Source organism: Phocoena sinus, chromosome 20 (assembly GCF_008692025.1).
Source record: "Phocoena sinus isolate mPhoSin1 chromosome 20, mPhoSin1.pri, whole genome shotgun sequence".
In the NCBI taxonomy this organism is placed as follows: domain Eukaryota; kingdom Metazoa; phylum Chordata; class Mammalia; order Artiodactyla; family Phocoenidae; genus Phocoena; species Phocoena sinus.
This window is the reverse complement of record NC_045782.1, coordinates 6,211,151-6,229,121: the sequence shown is the minus strand read 5'-3', so window position 1 is coordinate 6,229,121 and position 17,971 is coordinate 6,211,151. Positions and strand designations below refer to the sequence as shown.

The 17,971-nt window shown below is 41.2% G+C and overlaps 1 long non-coding RNA gene across 1 annotated transcript in view; it reads left to right on the top strand.

Annotated features, from left to right (window-relative positions):
- Window positions 1-17,971, top strand: part of LOC116745530 — an 83,023-nt gene that overhangs the window by 41,331 nt on the left and 23,721 nt on the right. Inside the window, exon 3 of the long non-coding RNA XR_004347451.1 lies at window positions 17,480-17,666. This is a non-coding gene — a long non-coding RNA (uncharacterized LOC116745530). The remainder of the gene's footprint in view (window positions 1-17,479; window positions 17,667-17,971) is intronic.

Below are 17,971 nucleotides of genomic sequence, written 5' to 3'. Positions count from 1 at the left end.
CACATTTCTGGCCTGAGAAATTGGAAGGATACCTTATGTTGAGATGGGGAATTGGTTTGCAGATGAAGCAGGTTTTTTTGAGGTGGGGGGGGAGATCAGCAATTCACTTTAGGACGTGGTAAGTGTGAGATATCTATTAGACCTCCAAGTGGAGATGCCGAGGATACAATTGAATATATGGATTTGGAGTTTGGAAGAGAGGTCTTCCCGGAGATACAAATTTGAGATTCAATATAGATGAATTTTGAAAGCCTTGGAACTCTAAGAACCCAACAAGTGAGTGGGTACAGATACAGAAGACAGTAGGACCAAGACCTGACCCCTGGAACTCTCCAATCTGAAGAGGTGAGACAGAAGACGAAGAACCAGCAAAGGAGACTAAGAAGACCAACCAGTGAGGTGTTCTAGAAGCAAAGGAATGGGATATTGTAAGGAGGAGTGTACTCTGAGAGTCAGTATTCTCATCTGTAAAATAATTCAGCCTACTCGCGGGGTGATTGAAAGGATCACATCAGATAACTTACGTAAAGCACACGATGCCGGCCTGGCACATGACAAGACCTACCCTTGTCATTCATGGTTGGTAGTCTACATTATCCTTCCAGACCCCAACCTGGTATAATTTCTGGTGAGTGAATTTCTACCAGAAAAAACCTATTTCATGCAAATATGAGCCTGGGGAGACCTCTTTTATCCCCTTGATCTACTAATGCAGCTGCTTTTTTTTTTTCTTCCTTTACTCTTTTAATCCTCCAGTAAATAAAGATTTTTCTGGTTGATTACTGTGTTACTTTACTAGGGCTGTCATAATACAGTACCACAAACTGAGTTGCTTAAATGACAGAAATTTACCTTCTCATGGTTCTGGAGGCTGGAAGTCCAAGATCAAGGCGTCAGCCCAGTTGGGTTCTTCTGAGGGCTGTGAGAGAAGGATCTGGTCCATGCCTCGCTCCTTGGCTTGTAGGTGGATGTCTTCTCTTTATGTTTCTTCACATGGAGTCTTCCCTCTATGAACACCACTGTGTCTCAACTTCCCCTTTTTATAAGAAATATGAATTTTGAGGGGACACAATTCAACCTGTAGCAATTACCTCGCCAGTAACTTCTTTCTGCTGCTACTTCTACCCCACTTCGCTCTCTGCCAATGCTTAGTTTGAAAGATCTCCAAATTCTCTGTAAAACTCAGCTACTTGCAACCCATCCCTTTTCCTTTCTCAGAAGTTTGGGGACTGATCTATCTTCTGCTCTTGAGCTACTGTTACCTTTTCTGAGTCCTTGATCTATCGAGGGGAAATTTTATCACTAGTTGGCTGTTCTTATATTTTTGCTGTGCCTGTCTTGGCTTTTGAATGAATTCCAAAAATAATCCTTTGTAACCTGTAATTTTATCTCCATGTTGTCTTTTGATTTTCTCCACATTGCTGGAACCATGGCAGAAGATTCTCAGCGTAATTCCAATCGGCATGTATTTATGACAGATCCAAAAAGGCTGTTTATCCTTAGGCACATGCGTCTGTAACTTGGAATCTCTCAGTACTTCTGGACATAGCAGGGAATTCATAGATTAAACTGGCTTTGGAATGCTATATATATTAGTTTACTTTATTTCAGTTCAACAAATATTTATTGAGCATCTACTATGCTTCAAAACCTGGAAATATAACAGTTCATTAGATGTAGTCGCTGACTGCTAGGAGCTCATGGTCGAGCAGAGAAGACACGTGTAGATCCCTTATTAAGACAGTGTGACTAGTAATATACAAATGTTTGGCATAAAATACTAGGGGAGCTAATGCTGCTAAGGTTTGAATTTTACTTCATTTTAGAGAGTACCTTGAAAGTTCTTTTTTCTTAAAGTTTCATCATGGCTGTTGGTTCAGAGTATTAATGTTAATTTGACTTGACTTCATGGCTTTCCAGTGCTTTTAGGATACCTTTAAAATCCTCAGAGTCGACTATGGGGGCCTGGTCCCTGCCCACCTCCCCTGCCTGAGCTTGAGTTGCCCTATTCCTAGGACAATTTTTCTTACAACGCTGGTGGTCTTTCATTAGGCCACGTCTACATACTTTCTCCCTCTTCAAGATCTGAGCACTGGCTTCTGCCTGGAACGTCTTCACCCAGCCCACTAGGCCAATCCCTCTGCTTCCTATGGCCTTCAGATTAAAAGTCACTCTTTAAAGAAGAGCTTTCCTGCGTTCCCCAAATCTCCTTCCTTGTGTCACAGTCACATCCTGAGATCGTTTGATCTTCTACCTTTATGGCTGCAGACACATTTTCTGAAAATTATATTTGGATGTAGCTTACAAGATGTTGATTCTGTGCTACATTTATATTCGTCCTGGTTTTTTTAATAGACACTAAATTAAGATAAAGAAGACAAAGGTAGTCACCTGAAAATAAGTTAACACTTTGAAAGCATTACACTTGCACTTCGAGTAGGCGTAACTAAGCAAGTGATAGTATCCGTTTGGGATGACATGGGTCCCAGGCAGCAAATAAGTTTTATCTCATGTGGGTTCTGAAAGATTGTTGGTGGCTGCCTGGGGCGTTCTGTTGAAGATTCTGCATGAGTCACTCTCTTGCTTCAGAGTGAAAATAATGTCCTAATTGCAGTCTCTCCTGTGGGCACAGAAAAGAGAGGCAGCACATGTCTAGATGGCCTGGGAACTGGATTAACTTGCTAGATGAATGAAAAATCTTCTTTGTATTTTCAGCAGATGCTGAACAAAATTTTTTTCTCATTATTTTATATTTTTGCATAATTTACACACAGTAAAATCCACACTTCAGGATGGTAGAGTTCTGAGTGTTTTGACAAACGTATACAGTCATGTAACCCCTACCATACAATCACAATACATAGGAGTTTCATTACGCCTCGAACTCCCCTGTGCCCTTCTGTAATCAACTCTTCATCTCACTCCTAGCTCTTGGTAACCACTGATCTGTTTGCTAATCCTTACAGTTTTGCTTTTGCGAGGATCTTATACAAATGGATTGAAAAAGCCAAGTCCGGCTTTTTTTTCACTCAGCGTAACGCCTGTTGAGTCATTCATATTGTTGCATGTGAACTGAGTTTTAATGCAAGTTTGTCCAAAAAAAAAATCTATCAATGAAATAGATTTTCATTTACCTATTTAAGTATTTATTCAACAAATATATGATCGTTAATATGCTTAGAAATACAAAGAAATGTCAATAAGCATGATCTTTTCCCTTTCCAAATATCTACCTGTCATCTGTCTATTATTTATGTATTTTTTAATCTATATCTCAAGGTAAATTATATGAGTGCTTAAAGACAGTAGGTTCTGAAGGAGTTCGGGGAGGGGGGGAAATTCATTTACAATTTGGAGGTGTTTTCATAAATTATATAGCATTGCAGTGAGCTTTGGGGTGTGACCAGGACATTCCTTCAGGAAATGTCAGACATCGCTCAGAAGTTATCAAAGTATTCTCTTTTGCTTCTCAGGGGTTAATCAAACCTTTCTTATGTCTAGCCCAACGTATAACTATGCACAAGCAGGAAAAAGAATGGTGTGGAAGCTGAGATTTTATCTTTTTTTAACTCTGACATTGACTAACCATATACTAGTCATAAAGTTCAAAGCAAGGTGCTCTGGGACATATAAAAAATAAACAACACAATACTCTTATCTACTTGATTTATTACTTATTTATACCCCCACTTCTCTTTATTCTCACCCCATTTTTCCATTTTCTCTCTTCCTATCTTGTTTCATAAACAGAGGACAGCTTCCAAAAATGCATGGGAGATAAATCATTGAAAATGTTGGGACAAAGAGGTAATATGGGTCAGAAAACAGTCCCGAGGTACATTTACCTACCTCTCAGGAGTGTATGCCAAATGGTTTTGTAGAGGTACCAGAGATGAGCTGCAGATTGGGCTGTACATTTTCTGGAGACTCAAGTAAATAGAGAAATAGACTCAGTTAAAAGATTCATATTGTCCACAAGATAAAGACAAACCAGCTCTTAAAGGTTTTCATCTTGCTGACCTGAGAAGAATTTCCTCCCTTGGGTTTTCACAAAGAAAACACTTTTTTTTTTTTTTTTTTTTTTTGCGGTATGCGGGCCTCTCACTGCTGTGGCCTCTTCCGCTGCAGAGCACAGGCTCCGGACGCACAGGCTCAGCGGCCATGGCTCACTGGCCCAGCCGCTCCGTGGCATGTGGGATCCTCCCAGACCGGGGCACGAACCCGTGTCTCCTGCATCGGCAGGCGGACTCTCAACCACTGCGCCACCAGGGAAGCCCAAGAAGACACTTTTTGATCCAGAGAATAACATCCTGGACTCCATCCCAGCAATAAATAGAAGAGCAAAGTTTGCTGGGTTGCTTCTTACAGCATCCCTCAATGCAAGCTTATATCGGAACAGCAAGCAAAGTTCAATTCTGTGAAGTAAATTTGACAACAGTCAGAATGATGCCATCCAGATACACAGCTCTCAGATGGTGTGATTTGATCCAAGGGTAAAATTTATCATTTCTAGAGAATAGATGAATAGCATGTCCTTCAGGCACTCCCCCATAAATATCTATTCTCATAAATAGGATTTTGATAGGATTTGGACAACGGAGAGTTATCTGACTAGTAACTGGAGTACATCTTATTCAGTGTTTCCATTAAGAGCTGGTATGTGCATTTGGACAGTGATCAGACAGAAGGTAGGATAAGATTGTTTGTTAAAAATCAAGGAGACTATTTAAAGCATGTTTAAACAGAGGTTATTCTTCTTTGGCACTTACCCTAGAACAGGGCAGTATGCTAAGAGCTTTAAATGTATCCTGTTATTTCAATAGTCTATTGCATTCCTATGTGCTAGCTTCTATTTTTATCCCCAATTACAGAAAAGCAAACTAACATTTAGGGGAGTTCAGTGATTTACTCAGGCTTACACAGCTTGTAAGTAACAGAGCCAGGATTCATAACCAGGTCTCTCTGGAAGCAGAGACTGCGTGAATCTTTGTTCTTGTTTTTGGTTTAAAAACATTTTAGACACGGAGGATGTAAGTTATATATTAAACTCCCATGTTACTATTGCCCAGCTTTTGACATAAAATATTAGGAATAAAGTTTATACCCCTGCACACTCTTCCCTGGTCTCATTCTCCTGTTGCCTATACCCACCTCCAAAGATAGCCACTATTCTTGAAACTGGTATCATTCCCATGCATGGCTTGGGGCAAAGAGTCACTCTTACATCTCATGTGACTTTGCTGTGTCCTGCCTGACCTTCAGGTGAGAAATCAGTTTATAATTATCTAGAAAACAACCCTAATTTACATAGAAACACAAGGTATTTTGCATAGTTTAATGAGTTTTCCAAGAATGTAACTGTTATGGAGTTTTGTTTTGTTTTTTAAACACTTTGTTTGGTTCAGAATGTTACCAAGTATTCACCATTTTGGAAAATCATGTCAGCAGTTCCTCTGGTAGCACTTAAGTTGCCCATTCAACATGCCTGTTGTCAGTCTGCCTTAGTAACTTGCTGTATTTGTGATGGTTCTGCTAGTTTGGAGTATTTCCCATGGAGAGGGGGAAAATATTCGCAATCAAATATGATTGCAAATCATAATTGTAAGAATATATATACAGGTATATAAAGAACTCCTACAGCTCAACAACAGCAATAAGCAAACAACCCTATTAAAAATGGGCAAAGGACATTTGCATAGACATTTCTCCAAAGAAGAGACCAACAAGCACATGAAAAGATGCTCAGCGTCGTTAATCATTAGGGAAGTGCAAGTCAAAACCACAGTGAGATATCACATCATACCCATTAGGATGGCTATTATCAAAAAAGCAGAAAATAAGTGTTGGTGAGAATGTGGAGAAACTGGAACTCTTGTGCATTGCTGTTGGGAATGTAAAATGATGTAGCCACTGCAGAAAATGGTATGTTGGTTCCTCAAAAAAATTGAACAGAATTACCAATAATCCAGCAATTCCACTCCTGGGTACATACCTAAAAGAATTGAAAGCAGGGACTCAGACATTTCTACACCCATGTTCACAACAGTATTATTCACAAGGCCAAAAAAGAAAAGCAACTCGGGTGTCCATCAGTAGATGAATGGATATACAATGGAAGAGTATTCAGACTTAAAAAGGAAGGAAATTCTGACGTGTACAATATGGATGAACCTTGAAACATTATGCTAAATGAAATAAGTCTCAAATGAATAAGCATTGTTTGGTTCCACTTAAATGCGGTACTTACACCAGTCAAATTCATAGAGACAAGAAAGTAGAATGGTGGTTGCCAGGGGCTGGGGGAGGGAGGAATGGAGGATTATCGTTTAATGGGTGTGCAGTTTCAGACTGCAAAGATGAAAACGTTCTGGAGATGGACAGTGGTGATGGTTGCACCACAGTCTGAATGTACTCAGTGCCACTGAAAATAGTTAAAATGGTACGTTTTATGTTATACATATTTTACCACAATAAAAAATTACACTTTTTTTAAAAAAAGATAAAGTACTTACCTATTGAAACGATATTTTATTATAGTCTGTTTCCTTTTAAAATTACAGTTAGATATCATGTCGATTTTTAAAATCTATCCTTTATTTATTTATTTTTGGCCGCACTCCGCGGCTTGAGGGATCTTAGTTCCCTGAGCAGGGATTGAACCCATGTACTCGGCATTGAAAGCGCGGAGTCCTAACCACTGGATCGCCAGGGAATTCCTTCATGTTGATTTTTTTTAATGACTTCGTAAATATCTTTAATGGAAGAATCAGGTAGTGTTCTAGAATTACCTTTCCTTCTTCGTAGATTTAATGCCCTTCAAAGGAAAATGTTTCTACCCCCAAGGGAAAGCAAAATTCCCTTCTTATTCTCCATCACTTACTCAAAATCGTGTCACAATTTAGTTTGCTTCACAGCAGAGCCTTGATTCTCCGGTTTATGTTGACTTCTTGAAATTATGTGTGTAGGTAAGTTGTATTATTTATGAATTTCATAAGGATAGTAATGAGGGTGTTATAAACTATTTATTATCAAAAGAACACATTTGACCTGATAGGATTGAGAACTGTCACTCTAGGACAGATGGTTGGGAGTGGAATTTCTGATAGCAGTGCATGCACATCTTCAAATTTACTTGGAAAAAAACCACTTTTTATAGAAATTTTTAAAAATCAAGCTGCCTGCAGTGTTTTAGAGGGCCTGTTTATTGTTTCACACCCTCACCAACACTTGGCATCGTCTGATTTCTGCTGATCTATGTGAAGGATGTGAGTCGGGTTCCAATTTCATTTCTTAACTATGAAAAATCAATAGACCCAGCCCCATATATTGACTATAATCAGCCCTCATTAATTCACAAATCTATGATCATTACATATAAAATTGCCTTACACATGTAGATTTGTTTCTAGCCTTTCTGTTTCATCCCATTGTTCTATTCAAGTATCCTATGGAAATATCCATCTGTCCTAATTATCATAGCTTTATAATAAGTCTTTATAAAACTAATTTTTTTTCACCACTAATATATATTTCCTCCAAAGCAGTCTAATATTTAGCAACGTAGCTTTATGGCAAGCCTCTGTGTAAATTACACACGGGTAAATCGCTGTTGAAATTTTGAATAAAAGTGTTGGAGATAATCCAAATAAGAGGACGCAAATCTGCCAAAGGTGATGATTTTTATTTGAAAGCAATGGAGGTCAAGCTTTCTTTTTTGATTTGGCAATGATTAGATTACCAAACTGTCCACTGAGACCACTTTTAGTAGTTAATATTATAACAAGATCAATGTGTATAAAAGTACCCTTCTAAAGTGGGTGGCTTTGAAAATACCCCTTTCCTGTTGAGCAGGGGTTGGCCAACACAGTGCTGACCAGTGACCACGGACTCCATTTCTCTTCTGCGCTCACAAAACACTTGAGCCCAGTTTTAACGAAAGAAATAACCCTTCTTCCTGTGACCAGGTAGGAGATGAAGGTGGTGACCGCGTGCTGATTTTTTCAAATTACCCGTGATTCCTACAAATGGTGGTAAAGAAAGAGCTAGTGATGAGTGGCTTCTGGGCCCATAATGATCAGTTAGTTTGCCATAATTAGGACAATTATCATAGCTTTTTGATGCTTAACCAGAAAGACAAGTGATCCTGTTTGAAGGCAAAGGGAATGCTTATTTGACCCTTGAACAAATGAATTTCCTCTACAGTAAGCCACAGAGAGTGTCACAATTACAGTAAGCTGCAGTGCCCCTGTGCCTTGGGGTATATGGAATATATTCTATTTAATAATAATAATATGGTAAATGAATGAATATATATATGAACACCTGACTCTCCATCACTTTATCTCTCTTAATGCTGTCTTTGCTTACAAGATAACACACTTCAGGGGAAAACTGCAAAGACTATCCAGTGAGGACTTTCTCAGTGTAATTTCCAGGATTTTTATCATGCAGTCCACAGATGTTTTGGCACTTTTCAGTGGTAAAATTAATACGAGGGAAAAAAACCTCTCTTTATTTGTGAAAAATATGTATTTCACAAAAAGGAAATGTGTGGCTTATGATTTTTCTTAGAAATTCTGTTCCTTTATAAGTCATGAAAACCTTGAAGCCTGTACGAGCACCACAAGGAGAGTATGCCTCAGTCCATCTTGGCTAAAATGCCATTCACGGAGTAAAGTTATCTCACCACTGTAGCTTCATGGTATTTGTGATTACAGTCGGCCTTCTGTATTTGTGGGTTCCGCACCTGCGGATCCAACCAACCACGGATGGAAAATATTTGGAAAAAATTCCAGAAAGTTCCAAAAAGCAAAACTTGAATTTGCTGCATGTAAGCAACTATTTAGATAACATTTACATTGTATGCAGTATTAGAAGACTCTAGAGATGATTTGAAGTGTATGGGAGGATGGGCATAGGTTACATCAAATACTATGCCATTTCATATAAGGAATTTGAACATCTGCAGATTTTGGTATCCTGGGGGATCCTGGAACCAATCCCCTACAGATCCTGAGGAACAGCTGTATTTACGTTCATTACGTTTACCTTCTGTGGTCATGTTGTGTTTATCCCATATAAACAAAAGTGGATTAGTGACTCATATAGTGATTCACTGAGGTATAAAAATAGTGTAAAGAGGTTTCCAGTTTTAGCTCTAATATGTCAAGAGTCTGGAAATTGTCACCATCATCCTTAAAAAAAGAAAAAGATAGACAAATGAAGAAATCAGTGACTTTCCCTGGATCCATCAAAGAGCGGAGATCTCAGGGCAAACTGCCATCCTGAAACCTGGTGAGTCAGGTATGTCCTGGGAGACACAGTAACTGAGATCTGCTTCCTTGGAGCAGGAGTTACGAGCCGTAGACTGGCAGGAATATTTAAATGATCAATTTGACACATTGTTGGAGGTTGAGTGTGGACTCGCTGTGAGAGTGAGAGATTCATGGGGGCCACCATCCTAGGGCTCCCCTACACTTTCATGGGTCTTCCTGGGAATCTTGCCAGATTTCTCATGGTGAAGACCCAACAAAGATCCCTCATGACCCTCCCAGAAGGAGGGAAAGATAAGCTACCGTAAAACCCGCTGAGGGTCTTCTCAGTCACAAAGGCCCACTCTCCAGGGAAAAGGACTGTGCCTGAACACAGTTCTGAAATTTGGGGGGAAAAGAATTTCTCACCACTCCAGCCGCCTGAGGGAAGCGAAAAGCCAAGACGGAATAGGGCTCTAAGGAAACAGAATGTTGTGGTTAAAGAAAGGAGTCGAGGTGACTGGGCAGGAGGGGAGGAGTGGGGCTGGGGGATGCCCTGCTATAGGAAGAGGAATAGAAATATTTGTGAAGACCCAGCCCCAGGGCAGACCCACTAAGAGGCTGAGATCTAACTGGGAGATTACACAGTGCCTTTCTCCTTTCCTCTGCACCCTACTGCCACATTAGTAGGGCTCCAGCATCATAACCATGAGATAACAGGTGCAAGACACAGCATCTGTACGTAGCCAAGAGAGGAGACAAAAAACAAGAACCCTAGAGGAATTTGAAGCCTCTGGTACCTGAAACTACAACAAATGCTGAACACAGCCCGACACTCCTAGCCAGCTTAACAAAACCTAAAGACCTTTCTACCTGATACAACATGTCTGGCTTTCAAAAAAAGCCAAAGGAAATAACCACTGTCTGAATACACAAAGTGATCCTGAAAAGCAGGCTCAGGTATGAATTATCAGATAAGTAATTTGAAACAACTATAATTGGAAACTTTAAGGGAAAGAAAACTCAAAGGAAAGTGCTAGAAATAAAAAACACTCTAACGGGCTTCCCTGGTGGCGCAGTGGTTGAGAGTCCGCCTGCCGATGCAGGGGACACGGGTTCGTGCCCCGGTCTGGGAGGATCCCGCGTGCCGCGGAGCGGCTGGGCCCGTGGGCCATGGCCGCTGAGCCTGCGCGTCCGGAGCCTGTCCTCCGCAACGGGAGAGGCCACAGCAGTGAGAGGCCCGCGTAACGCATAAAAAAAAAAAAAAAAAACACTCTAACAAAGATGATGGGTTGGTTCATCAGTAGGCTTGACACAATAGATAAACATATCAGTGAGCTTGAAGGTAGGGTGAGGGGACTAGCTGCTGACTTAAGTAACTGGAGATTAGTGGTATCTGTAAGATTAAAGGCAAAGAAATGCTATATAAACACTGTATTCTAGCTCGTAAAGTTTTTGTTTCCCCACAAGGGTACAGATGAACAACTCTGTAGCCACTACACATGCATACTGGAATTGAACAATTAAAGACATGGATGGTGGCTGGTGGGAGCCAGGGCTTCCACTGTTGGAATAGGAGACTACAGACAAGCATGAGGACCATGCCAGAATGACCCATGTGGCATTGGGTTAGAGTTCGAGACATCATGTTTAGCTTAATACATTTGCAGACGGGTACATATCAAAATAGTTATACATATGCATATATACATAGCTTAGTATACATACCTATCTTTCCTCCCGCTGTCAGGTGAGAAGGCCTGGAAGCAATGACACTTCAGTGACACTGCGCCCTCTCAGTGCCCATGTCTCGGTTTCTAACACCATTCTCCAATAAAAGGAGTAAAGCCTCCTTAAAGAAATGGCTGCTTAGCTGTAGCAAGAAATATACAAGATGATCCTGTAGCATCTTGCAGTGCTGGAAAATGAGGAATTGCTCAAAGAAACCACAATGAAATGGGTATGTCAAAGGCACAGGAGCCAAACAAAAGGGCCCCCAGTGGCCAGAGCTGGAACAATTTGAGTGAAAAATAAATAAAGGAACATTGAATTATCACTCAAAGTATAAAGTAAACATCCACGAGCCCGTTCTGATATAAATAAATGATTGGAGAAACAGATAAATGGGAGACAATAGACAATCTTTTGTGCAGAAGATGTGGATAGTCTCCGTAAAAGGAGATGGGACATAAGTTCCCACATTTTAAATACAGGCTGTGCATCGCGACTTCCTTCTAAAGAGTACAGTAGGAAAAGGGGAGGAAAAGGAGTAACTTTACGGTGGAAACTCCTGGAAACACTCCCTCAGCCAGATGATCAAGGTTAACAACCACAGTGAAAAGCGATGTCACGTTAATAGCATGAATTCTGGATATGGTGTGATGAGAATAGCACTTTACCTCTGTGGACTTCCTCCTCCAAACCCATAACCCTGGTATAATTATGAGAAACGCATCAGACAAACCCCAACTGAGGGACATTTACAAATTACCTGACCGGTACTCTTTAAGATTGTCAGAGTCATAAAAGACAAGCAAAGCCTGAGAAACTTGACACCAACAAGAGGAGCCTAAGGAGACATGACAACGAAATGTAATGTGGCAAGACCTAAGGAAATCTGAATAAAGTATGCACTTCAGTTAACAATTATGAATCAACATTGGTTCATTAGTTGGGCCAAATGTACCATAGCAACGAAAGATGTTGGCGATAGGGGAAATTGGGTGTGTAGTATATGGGAACTGCCTGTACAATCTTCACAACTTTTCTGTAAATCTAAAGCTATTCTTAGAAAAGGTTATTAAAAATAGTAATGAAAAGGATAATAGAAATACTACAGGTCTCAAAATAATGTCATAAAAGTAAATCGTAACCAAGACTCTATGAATTCAATAATTGTGGACAAGCCACTGAAAAATGAAAAGGTGAACAAGAAGTATGATGGTGACTCTCTGAAAGTAGGATTTTACTGCACTGGCAACTCCAGTGGATTCCAATCTCCTGTGCTCCATCTAAGGTCTGTCACAAATTGTGGTATGAAGCCATCAAAGCTTTTGTGTCATTTGCAAACAAAGCCTATGGCCTTTCACTAAATTAATTGAATGTTTAAAGAACAAGCACAGGGCTTCCCTGGTGGCGCAGTGGTTGAGAGTCCGTCTGCCGATGCAGGGGACACGGGTTCGTGCCCCGGTCCGGGAAGATCCCGCGTGCCGCGGAGCGGCTGGGCCCGTGAGCCATGGCCGCTGAGCCTGCGCATCCGGAGCCTGTGCTCCGCGACGGGAGAGGCCACAACAGTGAGAGGCCCGCGTACAGCTAAAAAAAAAAAAAAAAAAAAAAAAAAGAACAAGCACAAATGAATATATTCCAGTGTCTGGTGTATGTGGAGCTTATTTCTAAAGGGGAATAAAAAAGGCTAACATTACAGAGGCATCATTCAAGGCTGCATCTCTGATAGCAAAAACAGGTACAAGTCACACCATTGCTGAGAATCTTGTAAAACTAGATGCAAAAGTAATGACAAACCTTATGCTCACAGAGAGAAAGCAGAACAAACTACTGGCAGCATTCCTTCCGGAGAAGATACTCCTGTGGTTGTAGGTTCTCAATGGATAACACATGGAACCACTACTATTCTCTGGCTTGTAAGCCAAGTGACATTTACATTATAGTTGCACAAAACCACTGATCTGCTGAGTATAAATAGATTCTTGGCCTATGCATGTTATGTAGGAGGGAGATATGTTCAACATCTTTTCCTATTGATTACTGAAAACTCATGTTATGGAAGATATAATTTTTATTGAATTAATCGTGACTTTGTGAGCCCTGCTGGAGACTGCAGAGTGTGCCAGAGTCAGGTAGGGTCAGTGGCTGCAGCCAGGTCAGATCCTTGTCCTTAACTAAGAGAGGTCACACTTGGATGTCAACCCAGATGTCTGCCATGCTTGGATGTTAGCCACTGACAGCCTTTGGTGATCAATAACATTCCCTCTGACCTTGATTCAAGGTTGAAGGAAATTGTATAAATTATGCAGATTATAAAATAATGCAATTTGGGGTTATGTCTTTGCAGCAAGCTGTATGATGGCATGAGCCGTGACAACGATACTCTTTCCTAACGTGTGCTAGTCACAGAGAGAAAGATGGTCACAGAAGCTTTTTTGTTTTGTTTTTGTTATATTGGCTAATTAGTCTTGCAAAGGTAATTTTTGCACGTGGTGAAAAATTTGAACTGTCCAAGAGGGTATATAGAGAAGAGTCTGCATTCCTCTCCCTAGTCTCCCTTCGCTAGGGGCAACCACTACCACTACTGCCATTTCCTTCCTGTAAGTTGTTGGCATGAAGAGGTAAAGGCTTGTTGCTTGTGACTTCTTGTTAAATACATCAGGTGGAATGCATTTTTTAAATCACATTTCCCTCCTGAAACCCCTCAGAAGTAAAAATACAGGGGTCAAAAAGGCATGGAACCCAAAGAACAAAGAGATTGGGAAAGCAAACAGCAGTAGCACGAATTTTGAAAGCCAGAGAGCAAATGGGCGATAGCAAGTTGGCCAGGACCGTTAGCTCTGCAGAACTCCAGAATCTCAGAAACGGAGGCGTCAGACACATCCGAAAGTGGGAATGCAGTGACAGCTGAAAATCGGAGACACGGTTCAAGTTCTGTGTAAGATGCAGTTAGGTAAGACTCCCTCCCAAATGTCTGCTGGCAGGTGACACCACCCAACATTCTGGAAGAACATTAGGGGGTTCCTTCTTAGAGAGGTGAGCCAGAGGGCTTCTGGACTCAGAGTCTAAGAGTAGCTGTGGATAGGGTATCTTACTGAAAATAGGGGAAAAAATAGAAACATATATATTGAATGATCAGATCATTCCCCTTGGCTTGTGGAAGGCTGCCAGTCAGGCTCCACTTTCAGGAAGTAGATAGCAAAATCATTTCTTAGGAACGTGGCTTGACCAAGGAGAAAGATATTCTGAAATCAATAGTTGAGAATCTCTTAACCAAACAACATTAACCAGATTGCCTTAGTCAAAAGCTCTACTCAGGCACACAGATTCCTGTTAGGTTAGTAGTGCCTCGGTACTGAGGACAGCCAAGACCTGAAGAAAAAAACCTCTTTCATGAGGGACGTGATAGAGCAGAAAAGAAGACCCTCAGAGGAAGCAGAAACAACCTTGGCAGAAGAACTGAACCTTAAAAGTCCTTTTTTTTAATGTCTGTGGACACATAAGAAAAAATATTGTACAGTAAAACAGAAACAGGTTGCTATTTTTAAAGAAAGGAAGGTCAAGTGAGAAAAGTTTTGGGGAGTTAAAAATATGATAGAAGATGAAAAGCTCACCATAGATTTTGGAAGATGATGTTGAGAGACTCACTCACAAATAGAGTAAAAAGATAAAAGAAACAAGAAATATAGGGGAGCGGTTGGCAGGGTTAAGAATAGCAGAGGACAGAGAAAATGGAGGAATTTTCGGAAGAAGTATTTCAGTAGAGTTTTCCACGTCTGAGGTGTATGCGTTTCCAGATTGAAAAGGCAAGCTCAGTATCTATCTCAATGGATCTTTAAAAAAGAAAAAATAAAAGATCTACCATCATGTAATTTCAGAACACACGGGAAAGGGAGAGGATGCTGTAAGGTGAGAGGGGGGCGGGGGGGGGGGGAGGGAGGGAAAAAGGAGAGAGCAAACAAACAACATTGTTGATGTAAAATACACTTTCTTTTTTAACTGTGTGGGGAAAATTGTGGTAATTTAAAAATTTGAGTAAACATCATTGGCTTGAATGTCGACCAAACTTACTCATTAGAAGGTCTATGCTGGATGTCATTTAGTCGGTAGAAACACTGCATCCTATCGGCCAGCATCCTTTCTGATGGGCCACATGTCTGTTCTGATTGGTTGCCGGCTTTTGTTTTCCTTCACGTTGTTTCTTTCCATGGATACCATCAACTTAGCTCTAGTAGAGAGGCTCCCACTAATAGGTCAGAGTTTATCAGCAGCATTTGGCAATATATACAATCAGAACAACCACCCCTCCCACTTTTCTCAGGTGCCAGGATTTACGGTGGTGATGTGGAAAGCAGAGATAGCAGTGGCTCCTTTCCTGCTTGGGAACTTTACAAATTATTACCCCCCTTTTTTTTCCTCCTCACTGGGTAGTTATATGAAGTCTCTGGGGAAATGAAAAGCCAGTCTTCTTTGAAAATCAGATGGAGAAATTCTGTCCTAATACACTAACAGCTCTCGCCTCCCTTTCTGAATGATTCCAGACCCTCCGATCCCCTCTGGAGGGTTTGAGATAGAGGCGGCAGGGAATTATGCATCTGGTTTATTACCCTTGGGAGACTTGGCCATCAGAGGCTCCCGTGTGAAACAATCCTATATAGGAAAACAAATGAGATTCTGCTTGGTGAAGCTCAGTTGAGCAGTGAAGTGGTGGGACTGAGCAGATGTAGGGCTTGGTGTGCTGAGGGCTTAGTGGGAGCGCCTATGGAAGGGATGGTAGAAAGACGATGCTCAGATATTTGAATACTTAACATGCAGAGGGGGAGTCAAGCCCCCTTTTATGGTCTGACTCCAAAAGGCAGAAGCGGGTCTTACAGGTGGATGTAAACTCAGTGGGCAGCAGAGCGGAGCTAAGAGCGTGGCCTCTGGAGTCAGGTAGCCTGGGATGGAGTCCCAGCATCACTGCTTACCGGCTGTTGACTTTGACCTTGGACCAGTTACTCAAACTATCTGGACTCCAGTATCTTCATCTGTCAATTGGGGTAATATTAGCATCCACTTACAAAATTATTCTAAGGATGGCATCAGCGAACATATGTGAAAGATTACAACAGTGCTGGGCACGTAGTAGGCATTCCTGTGTTTTGGGGCTTAGAAGTGGCACTCCCTGAGAGGCAGCACAAAGCCCAAGGTATGGAAGATGATTCTGACATCTGCTGCTCTCTGAAAATTTTGTTATCGTTGCAGTGGTCAAGCCGAAGCTGGCTGACAGCTTCATGGGGGTGGGAGAATGGGAGGGTTTGTGCAAAGCGCAGGAGGTAGGGTTAGAGAACTTTTCTAGTCCTTTCCACCTCCACTTGACGTGCTCAGGTCTGAGCCACGTGGTCTTTAGCTGGTTTAGCTGGGCTTGGAGCGCCAGCTTTCGGTCTGCCCCGTGCTCAGAGCCACTTATCAGAGGATCACCTGAGCTGCTACTCACTGCATGGCCATCATGGGGTTGAGTCCTTGTATGCTTTGCTCATCTACATCATGGGATGCAGACTCAAGAATGGAAAACAAGAATGATGTTTTTCCTTCAATTCACGCTTGGAGCAGAGCCAGCAGGTGTCCTGTGGGACATGAGAAACTCCAAATTTGGGGATGAAATCCATATTTAGAAAACAACAAAAACAAAAAACTTTGAGCAAGTTGCAAGGAAGGAACTGTGTGTCTCTCGGTGCTAGGAAGCATAAAGGCGCGAAGTACAATGTATTTTGACACAACCGACTCACAGGCACAAGCCCACATCTGGGCTCCATCTCTCGCACCCCAGCTGCATGCAGGTGGGAAAATGCTCTTATGGCTGAAGACAGGCCAGCCCCAGGCGCCGGGCTCCTTGGCCTCCCATCGAAAGCCTGGCAGCCATGCAATGGCCATGTTCAAGTGAATTTCATTCAATGTCTCGATACACAAAAATAACCATGTTATAATGGCTGCTGGTGGTAGCATTCTTTACTTTTAATTGCAAAACCAATGTGACCACATTAGAGAAAGTTTTCAGAACTGAAGGAAACACATCAAATGAAATATCACAGGTCTCATACAATTTCTAAAATTTGTCTTTATTCTCTATCTTTTTTTCCCCTGTGCTAATGAATATTTACACAGTTGTAACCAGCCTTTTTACTTAACATTATAACATAAGAATGTTCCCAGCTTTCATCTTAAGTCTTATGACATTTTTTTTTAAAGCTACCCAGTACTATCTTATATGCACTCACTGTATTTTAAATTACTGATTACATACTGTTGGACTTTAAATTGCTATCAGTTTTGCAGTGTGGTAGTATTGCTAGTTTTAGCTCTTCCTGTTTTATTTTTTTTAATCATTTACTTACATTAAGTGGGATTCCTGGATCAAAGAGTATAAATGTTTTTATTACTCTTAACATTTTTTTCCTTAAAGAGCAATGCCCTTCCACCTAAATAGTGCGTTTAATATGTGTTTATCTCTTTTTTCTCCTCAGATCCCATTACCCTAGCAGAGGGAAAAGAGCACAGTGCATGTTTGGAAGACCCAAGGTAGAGACTGAACTGAACGAGGTAAGCTGCAGCCTGGTGGTGAGACGTGCAGCGAGGCCCAGCCGAGCCAGGAAAAGCAAACATCGGAAAGAAACAAGAGGCCACCACAGAACACGACAGCCTCTTGCGAAGGTACCATAATCTACTTAACCTTCCCTGACGTGCAATGTTGTGATGGTTAATTTTATGCGTCAACTTGACTGGGTCACGAGGTCCCCAGATATTTGGCTAAACATTATTTCTGGGTGCGTCTGTGAGGGTGTTTCCAGAAGAGATTAGCATTTGGCTCAGTAGACGGTGTGAGAGAATAGAAAATAATAGAACATATATATATATATGTATTGGTCTTTGTGCCCTGAACCCTTTAGAGCTCCTAAAACCCATGTAAGTTGCTAAGTGATAAGAACACCAAGAGCATCTATTATTCCATATTTGTC